At 46.5% G+C, this 11708-nt stretch overlaps 1 long non-coding RNA gene across 2 annotated transcripts in view; it reads right to left on the bottom strand.

Moving 5' to 3' along the window:
* Nucleotides 1-661: 661 nt before the first annotated feature.
* The window catches only part of LOC123385281, a 38036-nt gene continuing 26989 nt past the window's right edge, over nt 662-11708 (bottom strand). For both annotated transcript variants that reach the window (XR_006597505.1, XR_006597506.1), the window contains exon 4: nt 662-1200. This is a non-coding gene — a long non-coding RNA (uncharacterized LOC123385281). The remainder of the gene's footprint in view (nt 1201-11708) is intronic.

The following is an 11708-nucleotide window of genomic DNA, read 5'->3' as shown; positions in this document are numbered from 1 at the left end:
AGGAGTGTGCACTCTAGTTGGGCCTCTGCGAGGAAGCTGAGCTGTGCCACAGAATCAGCTGAGAGCAGGTGCAGGTGAAAGCAGAGCAGAGAAGAAATCTGCTACCTGACCTCAGCCAGGGAAAGTGGGAAAGTGGGTCTCTCCCAAGCCAGCCATCATGCTATAGTCTACCCTCCCTGCTGGGATCCCAGCTGGACACGTGGCCCATCAGTTTCCCTATTACCGTAGAGGTCACGGAGAAGAATTTACTCTGGGGAAAATAGCCTTCGTACTTGGGGAATGGAAAAGGGTAAGTTGGGGCCCACTGAACTTGAAGAAGGAAAAGTAGAGGTCTGGTTACAAATTTACAAAACCTGGGTTTTTAGGGGCGCCTTGGTGGCTCAGTCGGTTGAGCATCTGACTCTTGGTTTCGGCACAGGTCATGACCTCACAGTTTGTGGGATCGAGCCCTGCGTTGGGCTCTGCGCAATCAGCCCAGAGCTTGCTTGGGATCCTCTCTCTCTCTCTCCCTCTCTCTCTCTGCCCCCCCACTCACGCTGTCTTTCTTAAAATAAATAAACTTTTCTTAACAAAATTTAAAAAGTTAAATTAAAAAAAAACTTTAAAAATCTTGGCTTTTAGAGACAGGATTCAAACAATACACATAATGATTCTAACCATTTATTTCGTCATGAATGTGGAATGGGGCAAGCAGTGTGTAAGGTCCCGTCCAGTCTTCACAGGAACCACACAGAGTGAGCTATTATCTTCCTTTAAGACTGTGATGAACGTTCACAGAAGTTAATGATCTTGATTGGGTGCGGTAAGAAATCAAAATAGGTCCGTCTGACTCCAAGGTCACATTCTCTCCGCTTCACCGCTCTGCCTCCTCCATGCCAGCCTCTCAAAGACAGACGTCGTGTCCTAGAGAACATCACCAGTCCTTATCAAGCAAATCTTACAAATCCAAAACACAGCTACAGAAGTTATTCTGCAGGAACTGTTGCCGAAGGCTGCAGTAGGCTGTCCAGCTTGCAGGAGGGCACAACGGCTGGATGGATCCAGGAATTCACTGGTTTTCAGTAGTATGTCCAAGATTATATCCAGCCATAAGAAATGTTTGACAGCTCAGTAAGTCATGCTTTATTGTTAGCGGTCGTCATTTACATGACATATTCTTGCTGTGGGGGGAGGGGGTGGTTAATGCCAATTACCGCTTCCCTAAAGAAAGAAAAATATTTTCTCTTGTCATTTTCAACAGCCCAGCCTTTGACTTGACCATAGGGTCTTCGGCAATCTCCACCATTTCCCTTAAGGGAAATGCACAGACTAGGGGAAAGTGGAGAAAAAAGGAGTCGCCAGAAATTCTTTCCAGACCACTGGACCCTCCTAGAACTAATTAGCTTGAGGCATGCAGGAAGAGAGAATGAATGTCTTATGGTCAGTAGGAGTGTAGGCTAGTCACCAACTGTTCCCCTCCCCAGGGCGCGGGAACATCCTCCCCAGGCAGAATCAGCTGCTCCCTCTGCTGTACCCCCCACGCTGGGAATGTGTCTCTAAATTTGCACTAACCATAGGTGTGCAGCCTCAGTATCAGGCGTGATGTCTTTTCATTTATGGCCCTGTGTCAAAATTCTTTCAGTGTTGGTGGCAAAGGACATAAAAACTAATCCAAACTGGCTTAAGCCAAGGAGGAGTTAAAGAAAAAGGAAACCATTGGCTCATAAAATGGGAAAGTTCAGGGTTAGTGCCAAACTGATTTGGCCCGGATCCAGAGGCTCTAATGATATCTTCAGAATTCCATTTTTCTCCATCTTAGCACTGCCTCCCACGATGTAGGTTGGGTGCTCTGCGGTGGGTCCTGGCAATTCCAGCTGACTTCATTCTTACTGCTAGAAATCCCAGGAGAAAAATGTCTTCCCAGTGCTTCCCTCTTAAGTTCTGGGTTTTTTTCTGATTGGAGGAACCTGAGTGACTCAGCCATCTCTGAACCAATCACTAGCCACGGGGACTCAGTGTGGTGATTGGCCAGCCCTGAGGCACCTGCTCTGTGCCCAGAGCTGGGGGTAGAGACTCTCTAAACCATGTGGCCTGAGCAGGGAATGGCTCCCTGAAAGAAATTCATAAGGTTATTACCAGAAGAAAAAGTGGATTGGATAGTAAGTGGCCAGAATAACACAGGATCCTCACTGCCTAACACGGCACTTGGCACATAGAGGAGCTCAGAAGTCTTTACTCAATTTATTGTTGAAGGAGCGGGTGCTGCCTGGGGCAGACTTGGGCTTGGAGCAGTGCCCCACCTCCGGCACCCGGTGGTATTGGTGAGTGATGCCCGTCTTGGATTTCTTTTCCCTTGGCTCCTCTCCTCTGCGTCTGACTCAAGCCCAGTAAGATGCACATGATCCCTGATAATTTCCCCTATCTCCACAACACACCTTCTATTTTCCAATCCTGACCAGTCTACCCTCTTTCCACCGAGGTAGAGCTCTTTACAAGGCAAAGCCCATTGCCTCCATGCCTGGTCCACACAACTCAACTGGACCTGAGCTGTCCTGAGTGAGTCACTAATGGGGATGGGTGCACTGCCCAGGATGGAGGACAGGAAGTAAAAAAAAAAAACAATGCCAGACCTGGAATTTTATCTTCTAGATGCCCCACTCCATCCTTTATCCAAGCAGTTCACGGCCTCTTTTCCATAGTTTATCTGGCTGATATCCCGAGAGTAGGACCAGTGATTTTTCAAGATGGCAGCAGTTTGTGTTTCAATAGTTACAGCTGCACTGAGAAAGTTTCATCTTAGAGTACTTTACTAATTGACCAGAAAATATCATGCCCTGGAAACAGGAAGTCAGTAGCTATGCCCTGTAGAGCGTCTGTGAGAAGACACTTATTTCTAGGCTGCTGTGGTTTTGCAGGCAGGGTTCCACTACTCCCCCCAAAACTTGCAGCTGAATGAATCTCCTTATATTATAAAACTCATATGCCAAGTTAGCGTAACAGGATGCTAGCAATCCTCTGTGTTTTCCTACAATAATTAATGTTTCCTACCTTCCTAATCAATGCACTCATTGAAATTTTTACATCATGGGGCACCTGGATGGCTCAGTCTCAAGAGGGTCCAACTGTTGATTTCAGTTCAGGTCATGATCTCACAGTTCATAAGATCAAGCCCCCCTTGGGCTCTGATTCACAGCACAGAGCCCACGTGGGATTCTCTCCCTCTCTCTCTCTGCCCCTCCCCACTCCCTGTCTCCCTCTCTCTCTCTCAAAATAAACAAGTAAACCTTAAAAAACCCTTTATATTGTATATGGGGTGCCTGGGTGGCTCAGTCGGTTAAGCGTCCGACTTCGGCTCAGGTCATGATCTCGCGGTCCGTGAGTTCAAGCCCCACGTCGGGCTCTGTGCTGACAGCTCGGAGCCTGGAGCCTGCTTCGGATTCTGTGTCTCCCTCTCTCTCTGACCCTTACCCGTTCATGCTCTGTCTCTCTCTGTCTCAAAAATAAATAAGCATTAAAAAAATAAATAAAAAATAAAAACCCTTTACATTGTATATAACAATGATTGATCTTTATCATAAAAAGTGTGCTCTGCAAGATAAAATATCCAATTTCCTATTTTCACCACCCGTACCCTTTTAAATAAACTTGAAATTGAACACACTAAAGGTAGACATGTATCCCAGTTCAGGCAACATGCACGAACCTTGGAATAACTAATAAACTTTTGATTTCTTATGCATTACAAATAAGAACCTGAAGAAGACAGTGGGGGAAGTAATTACCTAAGATAGGGAAATTTGAAGAGTGCCTGATGATCTGTCTTAGAATGTGACTTCAGCACACTTTAGTCAGAGGCCACTGGAGGTGAAATATGGCGTAGCTTCTAATAACAGATGTATTCCATGTCTGTACAGTGCGTTTCATCAGAGCATTTTGTAACCCTTATCTCTGTCATCTTTATAACCACAAGGGGAGTTAGAGTAGGCGGTCAATGACTCCATTTTACAGATAAAGAAATTGAGGTACAGAATAATCGGGTTTCTCAAAGTCACATACATCAGAGATAATGCTGGAAGTGAAGTCCACTTTTAATTCTCAGTCAGTCCAGAATTTCGCCTACTCGTACTTTCAGAAGCTAAGACTCACCCAGCTTGGTTATTAACCTTTATTCTACACACTCTCGCTCTTTGTGTCTTCCTTGAACTCCTGTTGTTTCCTTCCCGGATGTCAATTCTCTTCCTGACACCAGAATTCTGTTTTCCTGATCCTTCGTTGTCTCTCAGTATCAATCGGTTTCCTGTTTGTGTTTCTGAAGCTCATGAGTGCATTTATATTACTAGCTAAAAGACATGAGCCAAAATTCTTGTGACATACATTGAAATACAGTGAAGTGGGTAAGTGTAGCACAAAATGTTGCGAAATCAAAACACAAAGGTTTATGGGTGCCCGGAGCACAGGTTTGATGCGAGTCAGCACTGTACCCACCCTACCTCGATGTAAGCCTAACTTTGAGAAATTTTGTTTTCAGCCAGTGTTAAATAGCTATTAATTTCCCAGGAGTGTAACTTCCCTTAGGGGTTATAGTGAAACGTCTTTACGGTACTCTGTCACGGTGAGGCAAGAGAAAAGTTGAATCTTGGGGTTTTGGATACGCTTTTGACAGGCAATGAGTGAAATGTTCACAATGATGCCTACGGCTTGCACTAAATACCACGAATTCTTTCTTGATCATACCATTTGTTCTTAAACATATCACAACTTCCAAGAGGGGAAGCATTTCTCTTTTTTTTTTTAAGTTTATGTATTTATTTTTGAGGGACAGAGCGAGCGAGCAGAGGGGATGGGCCGAGGGAGAGGGAGAGAGAGAATCCCAAGAATCCTGCACTGTCAGTGCAGGGGCACAAACTCACGAACAGTGAGATCATGACCCAAGCCAAAATCAAGAGTTGGATGCTTAACCAACGGAGCCGCCCAGGTGCCCCTGGAAGATTTCTCTAGCATTAATCGCCTTCTAGGATGTAGAGTCTTCTCGGTGCTGTCTCCCTAGTCAAAAATGTATCATGAAAATCAAGTTCTGAGAATAAAGAATCAATATTTGATTAAACCTTTGATAAGAAAGTACAGCATGTTGCTTAGGAGAAAGCGAGGGTGCTTCATAAACACGTGGATTCAGAGCTTAGCTCTGCTCCCTTAAGAAAGTCACTTGGTTTCCTGTGCCCGTCTCCTCACCTAGGAAGCGGTGCTGATGATAACCACTTCCTGGCGTCCAAGCTGAAACAAGATGAGGTACGGCAAGTGCTTATATTCAACGAATAGCAACTATTTGAAGGTGTGTTTAGAAACAAATAAGGCTGGGGCGCCTGGCTGGCTCAGTCAGCAGACCATGCAACTCTTGATCTGTGGGTTGTGAGTTCAAACCCCAAGTTGGCTGTAAAGAATACTTAAAAATAAAAAAAAAGGGGGGGCACCTGGTGGCTCAGTTGGTTGAGTGTCTCTTGATTTCGTTTCAGCCTGCATTGGGCTCTGTGCTGACAAGTGAGGACCCTGCTTGGGAACCTCTCTCTCTCTCTCTCTCTCTCTCTCTCTCTCTCTCTCTCTCTCCTTCCCTCCCACTTTCTCTGCTCCTCCCTACCTCAAAATAAACAAATAAACTTTATAAATAAAGAAATACATACATAAGGTTATTAATGGCCCGTGTGTGAGTATTCGAGGCGATTTGTCGCCGATGACCGGTGACAATGGGACCTCTGCAAAGTGCTCTGTTCATGCACATTGGTATGTATCAGGCACTAAGTAGCAAGCGTCCGTTTCCAATTTGAATGAGCACAGACAGTCTGGTTCTCTAGCCTGCATGTGGTAGATCTTTACGCTTCTGTAAGAAATGAGAGAATTGATTTCCTATCTTCGCAAAGAGGAGGGAGGCAGAGTGCCTTCTGCACCCTCCGGGGTCACAGAAAGGTGGCGGTGTATCTTTGAAGATGAGAGAACGGCACTGGTCACCTTTTTTTAAATGGAAACTCTTTGTAGGTGGGATGGAATTCAACTTAACTATTTTTGCAAGTGATCTAATCTGAAGCTCCAGGGTTAAACTGCACACGTGCACACAAACACACACACACAGACACACACACACACACACACACCTCTAAAAACTGAACTAGCATTGAAGCTTATTTTTTTTTAAGTTCATTTATTTATTTTGAGAGAGAACGAGCAGAGGAGGAGCAGAGTGAGAGAGAGAGAGAGAGAGAGAGAGAGAGAGAGACAGAATCCCAAGCAGGCTCCTCACTGTCCGTGTGGAGCCAGATGCGGGGCTCAAACTCACAAACCCATGAAATCATGACCTGAGCTGAAATTGAGTTGGGCACTTAACCGACTGAGTCGCCCAGGTGCCCTAGCGCTGACGCTTGTTATGTGTCATTTGATAGCACTGTGGCCTCAGACAGCTGAGCCACAGGGATATGGACACAAATGTATCCAAAATGTATTTGGGTGTACATGAGGGCAAAACAAGTCAACTAGTATATATTAAACAACAACTTTGATCACGGTATTGAGTTGGATGTGGTTGGAAATGCATTAGAAGGATCTAAATTACACCCATCTTTTAAGGCCTGACTCTATTACCGTGGCCTCTAAAAGCCAACCAACAGAAGAAGATCTTTCCCTTCTCTGACTGTCCATTCTATGTATTGTTTACCAAAAGATTTCATGCTTTTCACGGCCATAACTCTACCGAGGACAAAAACCCAGCAGAAGCCAAAGTGGAAACCAGATCTAAGCGGAGGGACTCTGGTAAAGTCCTTGTCTGTCTCACGTACTTGGTGGTTCACTGACATACATTCATTGTCTTTTTTTTTTTTCCCGATTCTTGAACATTAGTTACTAGATTACAAATTCCTACAGGGCAGAGATTCAGATGAAAGACAAGAGAAACAATGAGGGCTGGGAGTCAGGAGATGGAGGTTCTGGAGCCAGCACGGCCACCAGCCAGAACTTGCATACGAGCCCGCTCAGCGTGCTGAGCCTGCAAAGGCCAAGCCAGGCCATATATGAGAAGTGTGACGTAATTCCCAGGTTCTCCCGAGGCTCCTGCTTTACACTGGCTGTAGACCAGTTAAATTATTTTTAGGACCCTTTCACTCTCAAAGTCTCCCAATTTGGATGATCAGTCATATGACCTCTTTACATATATATAAGGCACTTTCCTTCCTTCCGTCCTTCCTTCCTTCCTTCCTTCCTTCCTTTCTTTCTTTGTTTTTTCTGTTTTGTTTTTACAGAAGCACTTTATGTTCCTTACCCAGCGACGCTTTGCTGAGGCCTAATGTTCTCACACGACAGTAGAAAACCAAAATTTGTTGTCATCTCTTAAAGAATTGAGAACTATGTACAAAAAAAAAAAAAAAAAAAAACCATGCATCAATTAAAAGGATGAATAAACTTGCCGTTGTAAATGCAAACCGTGTTCCAACTCAAGGCAACTAACAACCCACAGTGTTCTAGAAGGAAAACATTGAGTAAGAAAGGAAAGTGGGTCCTAAGGCTCGGAACTTCCCAGCCCCGTCAGACCAGCAAGACAACTGGTTTAGGACTCTTGGCCAGTCTCTAGAGAAATCCTGAAATAGCTCTTATACATTAATACCCCGCATAGATCAGAACCTGATGGTCTTGCAGATTCTCAAACCAGTGGATTTCTCTTCCATACACATGTTCTCAGCCTCACCCATGAAGCGACTGAGACACATGTACCAAGGGTTTAAATCCAAGATATGCACAAGGTATTGAACATACACCAGGGAAGCAGTGAACTTGGATGCAAGGTCAAGATCAGCAACAAGCTCTACCATCCGGAGCCGATATCAGACACAAACTTCAAGGACAAATGTCTTTTCAAAGGCTTATTCCAGGTATAAGGCCACTTGTTGATTCATGATTCTGTTCTGTGCTTACCCCGCCCACTCACCCCCACCCTAGGACCCAGCACAGGGCTAAGGACACAATAAGAACTCAATAGACATTAAATTAGGTCGGCATAAAACACACTTACTAACCTAAAGGAACTCCAAACCTAATTCAGGAGATGATGTACACATATGAAGCCTCTGGAAGTCTCTAGAAGCCCGTGTGTGCAGCTGTGCCCCGTGCTGCAGGCAGTCGGTCCCTTCATAGCAACTGGATTTTAAATATCAGAGCCGGGGAGAGAGGCCAGGTGAGGAACGGCCAGGACCAGACAGCAGACAGACTGGTGCGTGGAACACACGATCGGGGCAACAGGGGTGACAAGGCAGGGAGTGTCAGGGAGGCAGGGGCTGGGCCTGGCTGGGTGTCTGGCCAGCTGGCGGTGCTCCGAGGGGGTGGGGGGCATTCGGCAGCAATCCAAGCAGGCAGTTGGTGTTAGCAAGGTCCGTATGTGGACGGACTGACAGCAGTGAGGGCAGCGTGGTAGGGAAAGCCAGGCGTTGGGTCCTGGCAAGCCCATGCAGTCTGTAGCTCTAGAGAAAGGGGGTCTTGGGGCAAGAACAGGGCACAGCAGTGTAGGTGGGGACTCTCTGAACGTCGGGGGAAAGTGGGCGCTATAATTTGGGCTGATTTGGCTACTGGGCATGCTAGAATCTCAATGGTGGGTGAGCACTGGAAGAATGAGCTGAAAACTGGCAATAACCAAGCAAGAGGGATTAATGTGGTTTTGGGCATGGCCCCAAGGAGAAGAACCGGCTGTCCGAACCACAAACTAGGGTCTGACATGGGTTGGTTACAGTGTTCAAATCTGCCAGCAGGAGGCTGATCCCCACCTCCTCTGATAGGCAGAAGCCAGGGAAAAACACGGGGGCAAATCCCACAAATTATGGTAGATCACCGGGGCATGGACGTCGTCCCCAGCCGTGGTCACGGTAGGTGAAGTTGAAGGCAGAAACTGGGAATCGTGTGACATCTTAGAGAGTGAATCCAAAACAGGGTCACAAAACAGGAGTCTGACTGAGAATAGGTTTTGAGTTAAAGAGCCCGATGGGAGTGATTGCACTCATATGTGGAATTTAAGCCACAAAACAAATGAACAGAAGAAAAGGGAAGCAAAAATAATATAAAACAGGGAGGCGGACAAAACCTAAGAGACTCTTAAACACAGAGAATGAACTGAGGGTTGCTAGGGGGGTTGTGGGTGGAGGGATGGGCTAAATGGGCAAGGGGCATTACGGAGGACACTTGTTGGGATGAGCCCTGGGTGTTATATGTAGGGGATGAATCACTGGATTCTACTCCTGAAATCATTACTGCACTCTATGCTAACTAACTTGAGTGTAAATTTAAAAAATAAATACGATAAATAAATAAATAAATAAATAGCAAGCCCCATGGGAGATCACGAAATTATGGGAAAAAGACGTGAAAAGTGGAAAGTCGGGCACACAGCACATCTCTCGTAGCAATTTCATGCCACGGTGCAAGTCCCTATGGTAGCATTACCTGGAGCAGTCCCAACGTGCACTGACATACATGTGCTGGAGCCATTTAAAAAGGAGCTGATGGCTCAGGCAACAACCATCTCCAGGTAGAGATCATGAATGCCGTCAAGCTGGAGGCTTCATGGGTCACAAGACTGCATCTAGCAGCTGGAAGGAACAGGTGCAGCCTTGGGGGGCAGGAGGTAGGCAAGCTCTTGGGGCAGGATGTAAGGGTCTCAGTGAAGTAGACTGGGGTCACAGTGAACTTCAGTCCCAGGAGTAAAGGTCAGGGTCGAGGACAGAAGCAGACAAGGCACACGCACGTGAGGCAAGAAGGGAAGCTTGAGCGTGTTGGACCTACCCAAGCCCTACCAAATAGCGGCCAGCACGGCAAGAATGTGTGGTGGTGGAATCTGATGTATACTCTGGACTCAGACTCATGGGGGTCTTAATCGTGATCCCACCACTTGCTGGCCATGAGATCGTCAGCTAGTTAATTAAGATCTCTGAGTTGTGGTTGCCTCATCGTTAAGATGGGGATGACAACATGCACTTAGCACAGTTGTGAAGATTAATGACGTAATGTGTATGAAGCACCACGCTCTCTCGGTGCCTACCACCATTACAGACGCTCCATAAACAGAACTATTACTACCATTAAGACTCAATCCAAACCACACCTATAGGGAGGAAGGCAAATAGAAATTTAATACGCTGCCAGGCTGGCCCGGATTACCAAAGGGAATGGGTGCTGCTCAGCCTGCAGGTTTAAGAGCTGGATGGTGTTGAGAAAGGCAGGAAAGAGGAATGGGCTTGGTCCTATGGAAAAAGTGAGGACTCGATTTCTAAAAACAGGAGTTCAGGGGCACCTGGATTGTCTGACAGTTGGGGGAGGGTCTGACTCCATTTCAGCTCAGGTCATGATCTCACAGTTCTTGACTTGGAGCCCTGCATCAGGCTCTGCAAAGACTGTGCAGAGCCTGGTTGGCCTGCTCTCTCTCCCTCTCTTTCTGTCCCTCCGCTGCTCTTTCTTGTGCTCTCTCTCTCTCTCAAAATAATAAATAAACTTTTTAAAAAAAGAGTTCAGGTTCAGAGAAGGACCAACTATGAGGTGTGGACTTACTGGCCTCAATTTCCAGCTCAAGAAACACTGAGCCTACAAGCAGGGTCCAAACAATCCTTGCAGAAAGAAGGAAGGGACGTGGGATTAGGCAACCAAGCAGCTCACGACGCTGAGAACCCCCGGATGCTGTCATCCAAAAAATATCCCCTCTCCTGAATGCAGGATCAATGGTACCTAAAATTCCACCATTACATGTTTATTTCTTTGAATTGAATATCCTTCTCCCCAGGCATAACTGTTGAAAATGTAAGCATTGCAGGGGGCGCCTGTGTGGCTCAGTCAGTTGGGCGTCCGACTTTGGCTCAGGTCATGATCCTGCAGTTCGTGAGTTCGAGCCCCACATCAGGCTCTGTGCTGACAGCTCAGAGCCTGGAGCCTGCTTTGGATTCTGTCTCTCTCTCTCTCTCTCACTCCCGGTATCTCTCTCTCAAAAATAAAAAAGAAATAAAAATACACTAAGCATTGCAGGACTTGGAGCCCATTGGGTCACTCGTAATTCATATATTCAGGCCTCCACCTGCTGAGAGCCTGCAACTCCCCCAGGGACTCACGTGGGCACTGGCCTTCCCCAGACATGGGGCATCTGCGGCAGCCGGCATGAGGGAAGGAGACGGAGCATTTTTAGGACCATGAAGCTTTGGGAATGAACCAGGAAAAGGTGGGAGCTTACACAGCGTTTGTTTTCTTCTTTCTGCTGACATCGGGGTTTCACGGGAGCTAGTTTATACATCCAGTTCTTTCTGTGGAAACGAGGATTCTAAGCAGGAAGCATGGGGACTACAGGCATCTAGGGAAGATAGTCTAGAAGGGTAGGAAGAAGGACACTGCATGCACAATTTCCTCTTCCTGGGGCCCGAAGCCCTGGGACCTTCTTCCTTCGGTCTCCAGACTTCCCCAGAAGAAGCTAGTACCTGCACGCGTTGGACATAAGGCTGGCTAATGCAGCTTTGAACTTTGAACTTAGGCACCAATAGTACATTGGAAAGGTATGTGTGTGACTGGCTTGCAAAGTGTTTGACCAGCGCTGTGGGATGTATGGCGGCCCCTAGCTGACTGGGGCTCCCGAGCCCTTAAAATGTGGCTGGTCTGAACTGAGACGTGCCATTGGTTTGATTTGAAGGGCTCATGACAAAAGGGAAAAAGAACATAAAATGTCTCTTTTG

The sequence above is a fragment of the Felis catus genome, chromosome B2 (genome assembly GCF_018350175.1).
Source record: "Felis catus isolate Fca126 chromosome B2, F.catus_Fca126_mat1.0, whole genome shotgun sequence".
NCBI classification, from domain to species: Eukaryota; Metazoa; Chordata; class Mammalia; order Carnivora; family Felidae; genus Felis; species Felis catus.
Note: the sequence above shows the minus strand (reverse complement) of the source record. Positions and strands in the feature narration are given on the sequence as shown.